At 39.9% G+C, this 16,541-nt stretch overlaps 1 protein-coding gene and 1 pseudogene across 1 annotated transcript in view; one reads left to right on the top strand and one right to left on the bottom strand.

Moving 5' to 3' along the window:
• LOC136863709 (cell adhesion molecule Dscam2) overlaps nt 1–16,541 on the bottom strand; it is a 1,676,531-nt gene that overhangs the window by 517,667 nt on the left and 1,142,323 nt on the right. The gene's annotated exons all lie outside the window — the stretch shown is intronic.
• On the top strand, nt 10,264–10,382 carry LOC136864992 (5S ribosomal RNA; annotated as a pseudogene).

The raw sequence follows: 16,541 nt of genomic DNA, 5'->3' as shown, positions 1-16,541 counted from the left end.
CGACCAATGAGAATTCACAATACTTCGTGGATCTGCATTATTCTGGAACTCCTTTTAAGACAAGTGAAGCTATTTCGGCACATTTAAAGTCCTAATTAGAAAAAATTAATGACATTTGTTTTACGCCCCTCTAACTACATTTTTATGGTTTTCCGAGACGCCGAGGTGCCGGAATTTCGTCCCGCAAGAATAGTTTTATATGCCAGTAGATTTACTGACACGAGGTCCGGCTCCATGGCTAAATAGTTAGCGTGCTGGCCTTTGATCACGGGGGTCCTGGGTTCGATTCCCGGCAGGGTCGGGAATTTTAACCTTAATTGGCTAATTTTGCTGGCTCGAGGGCTGGGTGTATGTGTCGTCTTCATCATCATTTCATCCTCATCACGACGCGCAGGTCGCCTACGGGAGTCAAATAAAAATACCTGAATCTGGCGAGCCGAACTTGTCCTCGGACACTCCCGGCACTAAAAGCCATTCGCCATTTCATTTTTACCGACACGAGGATGACACATTTGAGCACCATCAAATACCACCAGCCTGAGCCAGGATCGAACCTGCCAAGTTGGGTTCAGAAGGCCAGCGCTTTGCCGTCCAAGCTACTCAGCCTGACCTAATTAGAAAAGCAAAAGGCTGAGATTATATGATAATTTTCCAACATTAAATCCTATAATAGTCACAAGCCTGAGAAACGTTCACGCGGAGGCGTACACTCGTCCGTGTTATCAACCCTAGTTTTTTAATGACATTTATGAAGGTAAGTAAATGCATATGACGCTTTGGGAATTAAGACTATTAATAGTATTGTGAAAATTATGTTATTAGTTAGTGTTTAATGGCTTAATGGAACCTAGTGAACATAATCCAAGTCGTAAAATTCTGCGGTTGAGGAAAATGAGTCCGCCTCTGTGGTGTAGTGGTTAGTGTCATTAGCTGCCACCCCTGGAGGCCAGGGTTCGATTCCCGGCTCTGTCACAAAATTTGAAAAGTGGTAAGAGGGCTGGAACGGGGTCCATCAGCCTCGGGAGGTCAATTGAGTAGAGGTGGGTTCGATTCCTATCTCAGCCATCCTGGAAGTGGTTTTCCGTGGTTTCCCAGTTCTTCTCCAGACAAATGCCGGGATGGCACCTAACTAAAGGCCACGGCCGCTTCCTTCCCTCTTCCTCGTCTATCCCTTCATTTTAAATTTCCATTCGTAGAATAGTAAGAAAGGGAACTGAGAGAGGAAATCGGATCATTTCCTTCCGGGTGAATCGGCATGTCTCTACTCCCATGATATGTATCGTAATAATAATAATAATAATAATAATAATAATAATAATAATAATAATAATAATAATAATAATAATAATAATAATAAGAATACGAATACGAATAAGAATAAGAATACCGAGCATTAAGAGTCCTATCAATTGCCAACGATCCTCAGAGATGCCACGGTGCTGTATTATTATTCTATAGGAGTCCTAAAACCGCGTTATGGTCAACGAACCGTTGAACAATATTCATTATCTCTCAGAGCATAGGAAGTTTGTGGCATAGGAGACACTTCTTTGGAATTCATCGAAGTGCAAGTGTGAATTACTCTAAACGTGCAATACACTTCACCAGTCTTCGTAAGTTTGATACAGAGTTCTTATGGCACGTATAGGATAGAAATTTCAGGACGATGGCTTAGTTGTACTGAAAACCAGATCTGGACAAGGGAACCCTCAGTATAAAGAAATCTAATTGCAGACTGAGGTCCATCACATCTGACAGAAGATGTGAAATTATGTCTACATACAATACGATAGGTGCTGAGTGATCGAAGTAAAACAGTTGTGATTAGTTTGAGAACCGTGGACTCTGTACACATTTAGGCGAGGATTAGATATATAAACACTGTATTTCGAATGTAATTATGGTACATGTAGTACAAATTTCAGCATGCAAACACAGCACATCAAGTTATGTATTACAATGTTGTTGTTAATAAAACAGTGTTGGAAGCAGAATGTCTGCATTTGAAAATACTGATATTAATCCACTGTTCTTATGATAGTGTGGGGAAAGTTCAGAAATACAACAGTATTCCGCATGAGCTTGGATTCTTCGTAGAAGATGTTCTAAATTATGCGGACATGAAGAAATAAACTTTAATATTGCAACGTACTTCCGGCTTCCATGATTATACCAGCCAGGAGCTACAATTTTTTAAATAGCCATATTTTACATACTCTATCAGATGTCACGAGTCTTAGTTAGCAACTTCATTCTTTATTTTGGATGGTTTTCCAGTGAGATATAATCCGAAATTAAGCACAATCGGATTAAGTGAGTCCCAGAACGAATGTCTGTGTGCTGTTTAAAGAACAGAAAGAAACTAATCTGATCTTCCTACTTAATGTAACCATTCTCGTGTTCGCTAGTCTTATCCGAACAGAGCTTGAAAAATTGGCAATGACCACAAACTAAATTATTTGACATTAAATTTTGAAAATTGATTGAATGAATAAAAATAAGTAAATGTTTTAGAAGCTGCTTCCTTTTGAGACCAACACATTTTTCAGCACTTTTCATGGTGTACATAACCAAGGACGATGCTCTACTTAGCTGACATAACTTATTTTCAAATACGTATTTGAATGTTAATTTACCATCCGAAGAAAAATAGCTTTATCCGACGTTGAAAGATTTAAATATCTACAACCAGTCTGACTTCGTATGACAGATCATTTCTACTAGGATCTGACGGACGTGCTGAAGCTGGCGCCAAGCGCGAACCCCACTCTCTACAGCACACACTTCAGCCACGGTGTCCAGAGTGAGCCACGTGTGTGAACTTGTAGCATTATCTCCCTTTCATTTGCTTTGGCGCAGACGAAAAGGATTTCCAGATGTGGCTAACGGCTTAAGCCGGCTAACATTGCGCAACAGATTGCGAGTATCGATCTCTGTCAAGTGCCGTGACACTCGACCAACCTTATTGCACTAGAAGCGGACTCTTACCGTCCTTAGCCCACTCAAGAGTGCGGGATTCCTCAGTTTGCATATCGATTTTACAAGCCCAACTTTTTAAATATCTCTCTTCTCCATCGTAGTATATTGTGTAAGAGTAAATAAAAGTAAATGAAGGATCAACCCCCGTGCCCTGCGCACATTTAATATCCTTTCAACAGATTTGGAGACATCTGAATTAATCTGTTCCAATAAATATTATCATCCTGTCTGTTTTGTTTTCAAGTTCTTTCAACGTGCGGGTGTTTTCTTAATACAATATTCCCCTAAGATTACCTCAACACTTGTTTAAACTGACACTCGACCAATTTGATTGCACTACACAACGGTACTTGCAGTCCTAAGGCCACTCAAGAGGACTGGATTCCTCAGTTTGCGTATCAATTAAGTAGAGCATGCGCTTTTCTAATAATGTGAGCTGTAATCGAACGTTCTTCCTCCAATAAGTTCCTCGCAAACATTTACGACGTATGAAGTAACAGTCTTCTAGATAATTATTCTCAAAGCACCGAAACACCCACATTTAAATCATTCAATAGCTACAGAAAAGAATCACCTTTTGAACTCCAACGTCGGCTAATTAACCCGCGAGTGGTCGCTAGGAGAACTGTAACACGAGTGGTCCCGCGTGAGACTTTCTCTCAAATTGAACTTCATTGAAAATAAATATATCTTCCTCAATTTTTCAGGGAGTAAGAGTGAAATGAATTACTGATATGAGACGCAAAGTCTGCGTTATACATTTTAGATTTAAAAATGAAATGATTAGCCGTATATTACAGAAAAAACTATCACCTAATGGAAATTAGTCATTAGTGCAGTCACATGTCAGTACGTAATATTCACAAGAGTGCCGGCCTGAATGTCTCAAACGGTTAAGGCGCTGGTTCCCTGAGCCGAAGTTGGCAGGTTCGATCCTGGCTCAGTCCAGTGGTATTTGAAAGTGCTCAGATACGTCAGCCGTAGATTTACTGGCATGTGAACGAACTCCTGGGGGACAAAATTCCTGCGGGAACTGTAAAAAGTAATTATAGGGACCTAAAACCAATAACATTGTTATTAATACAGAACTTTCTGACAGACGCAATGAGAATACAAAAATAAAGTAGAATAGGTCTCCCCTCTCATATTTGAGTTAGCTGGATTTTGTAACAGTGCTTGTTACCCAAAATTCTTCCTCGACTCAATTTTTGAAGACTCATTTATCAGTAACTGCAAATGGAAAATGTTTTGCGCGCGACTTAAGACAAATACTAACGTCTACAACAGGAGAAAGTTTCCCTCTCGACTTCAATATAACACCAACGCTACTGGTCGCGCTATGAGAGAACCTCTCACACAGGGCGAACGAACTCAAACGAATCTTTGTTCCGACTAGAGGAGAGGATGCTACCCTTCACATGTGAATCGCCTTACTCACGACAGTTATCAACTCAGCTAGAAGAGGGAACAGTCACCTCCATTGCATCACTGAGAAGTAAACTCACGATACAAAATAACGTGAGAGAAAATCTCATATAGCGACCACTCGCGGGTTAATGATTTGTTGGAGAACTGAAAGGCGGGATTTCCTTTTCTGTGAGAATGCAACTACAGTAAGCGACTGTGTCCTTTTGACAACAATGAGCCAGTTTGTCTCACTCTTTAAAACAACTTGCCAACGGCCGTAGCCGTGTTGAAACACGGGATCCCGTGAGATCTCTGAAGTTAAGCAACATTGGGCGTGGTCAAGATTTGGATGGGTTGCCACGCGCTGTTGGTGGGGGGTAAGGGAATGGAGGAGCGGAAAGGAACTGGACACGCTATCGTACGTAAACTCCGGCTCAGGCACACCTCTGCGGAGGTTCGGACCTGCCTTCGGGCAGAATACACCCTTACATTTTAAAACAACTTAACGTGGTTTAAGACTGGCTAAAGGGCACCAATCGAAGAAGAAGAAACTTCTCCCGGGAGTGACAAACACGCGCTTTCGACCTGACGGGATCGCGCTACAGCCAGTACACTGCGGTGTGTTTGTGTTTGATGCTGATTACTCGGCATGGATCTCAAGTCGCGTGCAGATTTAGCAACATCGTCTCGCGATCTGATTGGCTAATTTAAGAAGCACCGAGCTCGATAGCTGCAGTCGCTTAAGTGCGGCCAGTATCCAGTAATCGGGAGGTAGTGGGTTCGAGCCCCACTGTCGGCAGCCCTGAAGATGGTTTTCCGTGGTTTCCCATTTTCACACCAGGCAAATGCCGGGGCTCTACCTTAATTAAGGCCACGGCCGCTTCCTTCCACTTCCTAGGCATTTCCTATCCCATCGTCGCCATAAGACATATCTGTGTCGGTGCGACGTAAAGCAAAAAAGAAAAAAAATAAGAAGCTGTGGAAATAACGACGGTGCGAGATATCGAATTAATTATTTTAATTCTTCCAAATAATTTATCAGTGATGAAATGGCGTATGGCTCTTATTGCCGGGAGTGTCCGAGGACAAGTTCGGCTTGCCAGATGTAGGTCTTTTGATTTAACGTTCGTAGGCGACCTGCGCGTCGTGATGAGGATAAAATGATGATGAAGACGACACATGCACTCAGCCCCCGTTCTAGAGGAATTAACCATTTAGGGTTAAAATTCCCGACCCTGCAGGGAATCGAACCCCGGAACCCTGTGAGCAAAGGCCAGCACGCTAACCATTAACTATACGGAGCCGGACAATTTATCTATGTGGCCAATCCTCTAAAACACACACACACACACACACACACACACACACACACACACACACACACACACACACACACACACACACACACACACACACACACACACACACACACACACACACACACACACACACACACACACACACACACACACACACACACAGGGTTCGTGTTGTTTCCGACCACCCTCTATAATTCATCTAGGATATTTACTTTTTCTACAGTGCAGCGCTTGCACATAATAGAGATGAGAACACGACTTTTGTTTTCCAGTTCAGTTTAAGGCCTTTTCTAACGGCAAAACTATGCGGAGATATATATTAATGACTGTATGATTCCGAGTTGGTTGGTTGTGTGATGTTTGTATCTACTGTAAATACGGATTAAGACGAACACAAGCACCCGGCCCCCGAGCCCCAGTAATTAATCACCTGAAGCTAAAACCCGAAACCGTCCGGGAAACGAATCTAGGGCCCTCTGAACGGTACGCCAACACGCCGATCATTGCCCCAAGGAGCTGGTTGGAGAAAGATAAAGAGAGAACCAGACGTGTTAATTATATAAAGTTAATGTCATCGGCTCGGCAGGGAATCAAACCCACGATCCTCTGAACCGAAGGCCAGGACGCTGACCATTCATCTGGATATTATTCTCCAAGAATTAAAACTGAAATATAACTTGGCAACTATGACTAGTTTTATAACAAACCTTTTCGAGGAACTGGATCTTTAATTTCCTTCTTATAAGCCGCCACGAGTGTGTTCTTCTTTCAAGCCATTTTATTGAGAATTCTTTGGCGGAGAGCAGGAGTCAATCTTGCTGCAGGTGGAAAATATTACTTTCTGTATTCTGTGATCTATAAAAGAATGTTTCCGTGTGGGGCGACGAAGAGGAGAAGCAGCCAAGGTGGGGACTTAGTGACGCGCATGAAATATTTATGTGACGTCCTCAAAATTAACTGAACAAATATTCCGACGGGATATCCGAGACATAAACTTCGCCTCTGAAAACTTTTCTTCGCTCAACACAAATATATTCACCTCGACTTGGAGATTCCAACTTCAATTTGATCCCACGCTCTAGCTCGCATATAGATGCAGTGATCTACGATTGTTGCAGCGCTTTGCCATCCATCACAATAAATAAAGAATGGGACTTAATGGCAGGAGCGAGATCTAAAAGTAATAATTAACTCTAAAAAGAGGTTTTCGGAAGCTTGTACGCGGTCTTGCTGCATGAGTTGCTTGAAACATTCAGCATTCTCTCAACATTAAAGCAAGGTCAATAAGGCGCAGCCTGATTAAGGCAGTAGTTAATATGTCCTCATACTCAATGGAGTAGTGAGTACCGTTCGATACTTCCTGGCGATCCTAAGCTGTAAGTTTCTCTCGGTAATTGTGCGCTAGACATCTGATCAATTTATTTATTAACTGACTCCATTCTCACATTTTATAAAATTTAAGGGGAAGTGGTCAATGCATTTTGCCCCAATCTGCTTCTTCCTTCTCTGTTCCTTCTCCTCACAATTCCTTCTTCATCTTCAGTACATGTGCGGATTCACTTCGCTGTAACCTACTACAATAATGATATACAGATGGTTCGTACATTCCATGTGGTATCGAACTCGGGTTGCCTCGTCTTCTTGGAAGAAATACAGGTCACTTGGTGGGAGAAAGTAGGATTGGTTCTAAAGGGAGGAGGCTGTGGCTTCTGACACAGGAACTACCCCGACATTTCCTAGGTTGAAATTTAATATAGCCTACCGAGCGAGGTGGCTGCGCGGTTCGTGTCATGTAGCTCTAAGTTTGCATTCAGAAGACGGTGGGCACGAACTCCGCTGTCGGCAGCACTGAATATACCTGTACCTCGGAGGTATAGGACACTATGCCACCTTTACTAAATATTACAGGAGAGCAGTTTGAAGATGTTTTACTTTGTTCTCCCTTCAGTTTCTTGCCTATTCATAGCATTTTCGTAACAAAAATTTACCAGTTAACTCTTCGTACATTATGTATCATGGTGTTTTACTTTGATGTTATTTGTTGTTTTATTTAATGAATTTTTACGGACATAGTGTTGTGTTGTATTGTATGACGTAGTGTTCTTGGTATTTAAGGAATAATCAGAAACGCATTACTCGACCACAATGATTTTATTTGAAGAAATATATTACATACGTTGTGGAATGATTTGCTGTATGAACATAAAATGTTAAATATTATCCTAAACCTCATCTATGTCTTCTTGTGGATAGTCTCTTGTTTGTATTACTTGTATGTTATAAATATGGTGAATAGAGGAATAGTGCCATTTGTAATAGGAAATAGGTAGGGAGACATTTGAGAGTTGTTTCAAATCTACTGGAAATGTATGGGCGGAACTTTACCAGGTCAACCTCTTGGTTCTCACCATCAAAATATGTATTTATGTACAGAATTCCCCTGTTTTACTGTGGTACTTTTAATTGTACACAATTTGATAGAATATATTCCCGTTTGTCAATATCCCTCTTCCTATGAACAGGATGAGTGTTTGACATTCAAGGTAAAACATTTAAAATCTTCAAGTTCCATTATGAACAGTGTATATGCTGGAAGTTTGCCTTACCAGTTATTGCCAGTCCCAGGGTGGTAAAATGCAAATATTATTCTGTTTCTTCTTTTCCCTCTCTATGCATGAACACTGTCAGGCTTCATGTAAAAACTTCTGAATTATGGTCTGTTGAAATACCAATGCATAATAATTTAAGTTATATTTGCCACCGGAGTAATTATTCACTAATATGAAGACTGAAGAAATCAATAGCTTTCCCATTAACGCAGTACTATTACTGCCTAGAAGTATCTTCATACTTTTATACCAATGCGAGTTTGGATTCATTTTCCTCAACGCCCACCATACACACATTTGAGGTAAAGATGTCAAATCACATGCAAAACTGACTGGACTGCAAATGTATTTCCTTGGTTCACGGAAAATCCACCAGAAAATACAGAAGTATACAAAACTACGCCCAGATGGTATTCTATACTTGTAAGTAAAAGTGGACTTGGTGTTCTTTTAAAAGCATGTAACCGGGCGAGTTGGCCGTGCGGTCAGGAGCACGCAGCTGTGAGCTTGCATCCGGGAGATAGTGGGTTCGAATCCCCTTGTCGGCAGCCCTGAAGATGGTTTTCCATGGTTTCCCATTTTCACACCAGGCAAATGCTAAGGATTTACCTTAATTATGGGCATGGTCACTCCCTTCCCACTCTTAGTCCTTTCCTAGCCCATGTAGGTGCGACGTAAAGCAGATTACTGGCACGAAAGGGAGACAACAGTAGTGAAATATTGTTTGGAGACAATGAACTAAACTTCGGCAATCCAGATAAGTACAACATTTTTTCATTATGGTAATACGGTGATGGTTGAGTTCTTATAAAATCATTAAAAGTTATCGTTATTTGTTAATATTGTTAATACTTGTTAATATTATCACCTAATTCTCTATTACTGATAAGCTTACGGATCGTAAACAATGCTGTACGTATGTATGCGTGATTTAAGTAATTTGATAGAATCTGAGGATGTTCTTGTAGAACGAAACATGTCATTCTTTTTATAATAGTGTGTATTTTTTACAGGTATGTTTATAGTGTTATAATTTACTTTGACATTTTGTGTGTTTGAAAGTTTTTATGTTTCATTTGACTACGTCTCACACCGAACGAAGGCGTAGAGCACGCTGATGCTATCATGCGGTATTTGTGTTCGAACAGAAGGAAGTGAATTAAAGACAGGAAATGATGACCACGCTAATGTAGATTAATCTAAGGTTTATTCACGGAAGAAAATTTACGGAGTTCAGTGACATTACAAAGTCTAATTTAGAATAGTTTCATTTTTGTTTCTTTGATCGATCATTTATATTGTTTGCAATGAAGGAAGTGGTGTATCAATACGTAACTCTTACAATAAAGGTAAGTATACATTTTAGCGCACATTATCTACTCAGAACCGATGTACAATTTATTTGACCGTATTGCATAATAAACGAGTAGAGCCAAGGTTCTTAAGCACTAGGAGTTTAGAATGTACACCTTTTTGGCAAGTAGATTTGCAATTGGCGTCTAGCCCGCGATACATTTATGTAGGGGAATGGCATACATTTAAGGGGTTCTAATGGACTGTATCCCGAACATTTATGCAAATCTCACTTGAGAACTGTTGTACGGGCTAGAAGAGACTTTCTGCTCCATTACAATTTCCATTCTAACCTATTAATGCTTAGAAATCGGGGCTCTAGTTATGAGTGATAATGCTGAAGTTCAATGTTATAAATACATTAGCCATAAAATGATTAAAATGATATACTGTATCTATATAGGGCCTATATATAATTTAAACGTGTAACTCTATATTGTGAGAAAACCGCAATACGAACACCCATGTATTATTGATCAAAAGAGAGGTCTCCATCTCAGGATTACTAGAAAAATATTATTTATTTCACTACCGTAAGTCATTTATTTATGCAAAATGTCATTTATTCGAATAATAAGATGCTTAGGCCTGTGAAAGCCAACGATCATACCATGTTGAATACACCGGTTTTCGTCCGATCAACGCAGTTAAGCAACACTGGGCGTGGTCAGTACTTGGATGGATGATCGCTTAGGAACACCACGTGTCGTTGGCTCAATACCCTTCGACCTAGAAAGCGAAGAATAACGGCCGAGAGGATTCATCGTGCTGACCACACGGCACCTCGTAATCTGCAGGCCTTCGGGCTGAGCAGCGGTCGCTTGGTAGGTCAACGCCCTTCAAGGGTTGTAGTGCCAGGGGTTTGGTTTGGTTTGGTTTGGTTTGGTTTGGTTTGGTTTGGTTTGGTTTGGTTTGGTTTGGTTTGGTTTAGGTCTGTGACAGTTGCCTCCGCTGGTCTTTATATCCCAGCCCGATAGAGTTCCCTGTGAAAGTTATCTATGCAGATCTATCTATGTTAGTCCGATAGCGGTCTCTATGAAATCAAGTTATCACCAGAATGCCAGAATGTTAGTTGTTGCGCCACGTTTGGTCTAATAAGCGAGAAACAGAAAGAAATCCATCCCAGGATATTGTATATTTCTAAAGTCCTTTACTACGGAACTTACATTGAATATTACTCAGTGCAGGTTTATTAAATGAAATCAGTGTGCACTGCCAAGCACGATATTTTTCTGCGGAGATGGTAAATTGATATTTTAATTCGTGTTGCTACAATGGTTTCCTTTATTTTCCACAACCATGTACTTGAAGGTATGGTGCTACATGCTAATGATTTCATGAACCATATAGGGCAGAATAATTGTACAATGACCTTCTCTGCTAACTGTAGGTACTTACTGTTTTAAGATTCAGAGGCATCGGTACATTTAAGATTTAGTGCCTCCTGAAAAATGCCGAGAATTATACGGCCAGCTTTATGTGATAGGTTCAAGTCTTGTGAACAGAATTCGTTGGGAAAATTCTATAAATTGCCAACGTTCAAAATGTCCATATGTATAGCCACAACGAAAGTGTATGTATGGTCTTCCGGAGTTCAGTATATTTTCCGATACTTCTCTCACGCTTTCTTTATCATCAGTTTCCTTTTTTAAGTCTTTGCTCGCAGATATTGCTGCGCCAGGTCAGTAGTTTTTACTAGATTTTAGCATGGTGCTCCACAAGCTCTGTTACGTGGAGAAGGTATGTAAACCTTTCTTCTACTACTAATAGTACCAAACCAAACCCCATGGTGCTACAGCCCTTGAAGGGCCTTGGCCTACCAAGCGACCGCTGTTCAGCCCGAAGGCCTGCATATTACGAGGTGTCGTGTGGTCAGCACGACGAATCCTCTCGGCCGTTATTCTTGGCTTTCTAGACCGGGACTACTAATAGTACAGGCTCATATTTTAGTACGTAAGTTTTCTCGAAAAATTTTAATGTTGCTTGGTTTTCTTTAGCGTAAAGCAATCCATTTCATCACATCTCTACTGAAATCTGAAAAGAATGGCACCCTAGGAAACTTTTACTTTTTTCCTCGCCCTCTTCCTAGCACGGACTCGTATGCACGAGAGTATCACTGCGTTTGCATTTGAAGGAATTTAGAGAGCTTCAACTCTTGAGTGCTGGTGAAGAAGCACTTCTGAATTTTGTTTTAATTAGGTTCAATCTATTCAGAGTAATAAATGCTGAAATAATCGAGAGGATTTTAAACTAATGAGAATATGAGGAGACCAGATATCACCATTTCTCTCTTAAGTTTTTATGTTAGCGTGTAGTGGCATTTTTGTTCCCGTCCTTGTATTTGTGTGTGTGTGCGTGTGTGTGTGTGTGTGTGTGTGTGTGTGTGTGTGTGAATACTACCTGCCATGCCTGAAGTCGTAGTATCGAGAGCTTCTCACGGAGGCGCCACACCGAAAGACTATTCATGTAAGACATAGAAATGGTTCGGATTCAACGAAAAACTCTAAAACTCCATGTCTCATCAATACAGTAAAACTCCAAAGGAGGATGATTTGATACTTATGCGTCGGACGGAGTTGGATTTTCTGAACACTCCATGCATCGTAATACTCTGAGTTGTTTGGAAGTCCCGTTCATCTTCTCCCGCTTTTTCTTACACCCTGAGTGGGGGGAAGGGGAGGAGTGCATGAGTGCGAACAATGGTGCACACATGGACTTCGTACTATTTTACGGACGGATGCGCTTCCTAACGCCAACCCTGTGTGAAGGTATATATTCGCTATTGTCTGTTTGCTTGGTAGTTGAGAGTGTAATGTGCTGTCTCTAAGTGAATAGGTCTGTGTTGTGACAAACACAAACACCTAGTCTCCGAGTTAAAAGAAAGTCCGACATCCGGCCGGGAAACGAACCTGGGATCCTCTGAACTGAAGGCCGGACGGTGAACATTCAGCTAAACAGTTTTGCTATTAGTCAAAATGTAACAATTTCTATCCCTAGACATGATAATATTTTAGAGATTTTTCGTTTCTTCTTTGTATTTCCAAATCCACACTCTCCTCATTGCTACGTATTGCAGATAGTTCACTTAGTATGCCATAAAATCATCATCTGTGTGCACCTGTTACTGATTAATTCTGTCTTCTTTTTACCCTTGTATCTATAGGCTCTTCGTACTATTTCCATAACGTATTTGATCCTCCCACCGACAAGCATACACTTCAAAAAATAACTTTTCTTGTCACCTATATCTCTATTCTGTTCTTTCGTTTTTGTCTGTCATTTATTGCAGTTGATTTTGTTTCTATAACATTCCTCCTCCCCAACGTCTCTGAGTAGTCTGATGACCTTGCTGTCTATTGCACAACACACAAGCGTATGAGCTGCATCATTTTACTTGGAACTAACATAGCGTCGTCACTTCCCACCCGCAATGCTATAGCGCAATATCATTTACAAATAATTTTCGCGACGGCTCAGGAATGATACGGAATGACGACTTCATAACATATTTGAGCCACTTGTCACCAACCGCAGGGCTTTTAGGTTGTAGGTTCTTTTATCGCGTTCCTTCAGCACCTGGCTCATTGGCTGAATGGGAAGCGTATTCGACTTCGATTCGTAGGACCCCGGGTTAGATTCCCGGACGAATAGGGGATTTTAAACGCGTACGGTTAATTTTTCTGGCTCGGAGACTGGGTGTTTGTGTTCGTCTCATTACACTCTTATTCTTATGCACAACACACATACCACTACCAACCATAACAGAAACACACTATACTGAACATCTCTCTTCACATACGCTGGCGTCAAAAAAAGCCTTCCGCCATAAAACTAGGAAAAATCCACTTCAAGTACCGAGCCAAAGAAATTAGGAAGAAGAATTAGAAAAAAAGAAGAAGAAAAAGAGGAAGAAGGTTTCCTACGGTCAGCAGTGGATATTGAACGTGTTTTCAAACTACCGACTACAGTGAAAATAAATATTAAACAAGAACAAGGCGAAGACTTATAACGTATCCCAGGTCTTAAGTAACAACAACTCGCCGGAATCCAAAGAAATTAAGTCTTGGCCGAATGAATTGGACAGGAAGGACGAACGAGAAGTACCCTCGCAGTGGTGAATGAAAACAACACGAGGAAAATCACTGGGCCACGCGCTGAAGGGTCGTATTGGTCGAAGTTTCTAATACGTGCAGAAAAGATGTTCTGAATATTACATTAATATGACAAAAATTGAAATGGTTGTACGAAAAACGTATAGAACTATAGAGAAATATATAAATTCCAAACATGTTATTTTTCCATTTGTCTTTACGTCGCATCGACACAGATAGGTCTTATGGTGACGATGGGACAGGAAAGCGCAAAGAGTGGGAAAGAAGTGGCTGTGAACTTAATTAAGGTACGGCCCCAACATTAGCCTGGTGTGAAAGTGTGAAACCACGGAAAACCATCTTCAGGCCTGCCGACAGTGGGGTTCGAATCCAACTGTCTCCCGAATGCAAGCTGCGCGCCCCTATCTGCACGGCCAATTCGCTCGGTTTGCAAACATGTCTGATGTATATTGATGTATTGTGAAATAGAGGGAGGATTTCTATGCAGTGGTATTCTAGGATATTCTAGTTCTGTAGGAAGACTTGCATAAATAGTAAGGATTTTAAAAGGCCTTGGTCCTAATGCTTACGCAACTCTTCAAACGCAAGCGTTGCGTGGCTCAGATGACACTTGCTTCTCATTGAAATTTAATCTCCAATATTAGTGCACAAATATCTGTCCCTTAAATTTATGACAATGGCATGTGCAGTACAGAACTGTTTTATGGTATGTACTTAAATGTAATATGTGTCATACAGACTATAGCCCCTATGTATTCATGCATTTGTTTATTCACGTTTAGCTGTTTTGCATTTTTTTGTCCAGACAGTAAGGACATGAACATCAATTCTACTTCGTCGATTGATGTGTGGAATGTGACATGTGTGCTAATGTTAGGTAGCCAGGAAATATTGACAAATTTTACTTGTAAGTCGTTTCGACCAGCAGGCGGTTGGCGCCAAACTTTCCTCGTGCTATTTGTTCTCTAACCGTGCATAATGACAAACCATTAGTCAGCGTAGAGAAGAACCACAGAGCAATCCCTTCATTTGAATGATTTTCTCCTCATAGTTTCTTTAGTGTATTTGGAAGAAACGTCGCATCAAACATAGCAAACACTGAAATGATCATGTCATGTCATGTCATGTCATATCTATATATATAAAATAGCTTGTCCTGACTGACTGACTGACTGACTGACTGACTGACTGACTGATTCATCACCGCCGAGCCAAAACTACTGGACATAAAGAAATGAAATTTTGGGGATATATTCATATTATGATGTAGGTGCTCGCTAAGAGAGGATTTTTGGATATTCCTTCGGTAAAGGGGTGAAAATGGGGGTGAAATTTTAAAATGAGTGTATCTATATCTCAAAACTTTAAAAGTTTACAGATGTAAAAATTGGTATTTAGAATCTTCTTTAAAAATAAGGAAACACGTATTTTTTTGTTTTCAGAAAATCCCAATATGAGGGATGAAAAAGGGTGAAAATGGGGGAAAATTGGTTGAATGCCTTTAATCAGGATACCGGTACTTATATCTCAAAAACTGAAGATATTACAGACCTGAAAATTGGTACTTTTGATCTCTTTTAAAAATAAAGAAGCACGTATTTTTTTGTTTTTGTAAAATCCAATTAATGGGAGGGTGAAAAGGGGGTGAATTTTTAAAATGAGTGAATCTATATCTCCAAACTTTCAAAGTTTGCAGATGTAAAAATTGGTATTTACAATCTTCATTAAAAATAAAGAAACACGTATTTCTTTGTTTTCGGAAAATCGCAATAGGAGGAGTGAAAAGGGGTGAAAAATGGGTTGAATGCCTTTAATGAGGCTACTTATATCTCAGAAACTGAAGATATTATAGACCTGAAAATTGGTGTTTGGGATCTCTTTTAAAAATAAAGAAAAGGGTATTTTTTATTTTTCTGGAAAACCCAATTAAGGGGGGTGAAAAGGGGGTAATATTTTAAAATGACTGTATCTATATCTCAAAACTTTTAAAGGTTATAGATGTAAAAATTGGTATTTAGAATCTGCATTAAAAATCAAGAAACACGTATATGGTTGAAAAATGGGTCGAATGCATTTCATGAGTCTACTTATATTTCAGAACCTGAAGATATTACAGACCTGAAAAATGGTGTTTGGGATCTCCTTAAAAAATAAAGAAACACGTATTTTTCTTTTTGTGGAAAATCCAATTAATGGGGGGGGGTGAAAATAGGGTGATTTTTTATAATGAGTGTATCTATATCTCAAAACTTTTAAAGTTTATAGATGTAAAAATTGATATTTAGAATCTCCCTTAAAAATAAAGAAACACGCATTCTTTTGTTTTCGGAAAATCCCAATAGGAAGGATGTAAAAGGGTGAATAATGGGTTGAATGCCTTTCATGAGGCTACTTATATTTCAGAACCTGAAGATATTACAGACCTGAAAATTGGTATTTTGGATCTACTTTAAAAGTAAAGAAACACGTATTTTTTTGTTTTTGGAAAATCCAAATATTGGGGGGTGAAAAGGGGGAGTGAAATTTTTAAAATGAGTGTGTCTACATCTTAAAACTTTAAAATTTACAAATGTAAAAATTGGTAGTTAGAATCTCCTCTAAAAATAAAGGAACGCGTATTTTTTTGTTTCCTGTAAATACTAATAGGACGGGTGTAAAAGGGTGAAAAATGGGTTGAATGCCTTAATTGAGGATACCCATATCTCAGAAACGAAAGATATTACAGAACTGATAATTTGCATATGGGATCTCCTTTAAAAATA

The sequence above is a fragment of the Anabrus simplex genome, chromosome 2, assembly GCF_040414725.1.
Source record: "Anabrus simplex isolate iqAnaSimp1 chromosome 2, ASM4041472v1, whole genome shotgun sequence".
Classification (NCBI taxonomy): domain Eukaryota; kingdom Metazoa; phylum Arthropoda; class Insecta; order Orthoptera; family Tettigoniidae; genus Anabrus; species Anabrus simplex.
The sequence above is the reverse complement of the archived record's forward strand: the minus strand, read 5'-3'. Positions and strand labels throughout refer to the sequence as shown.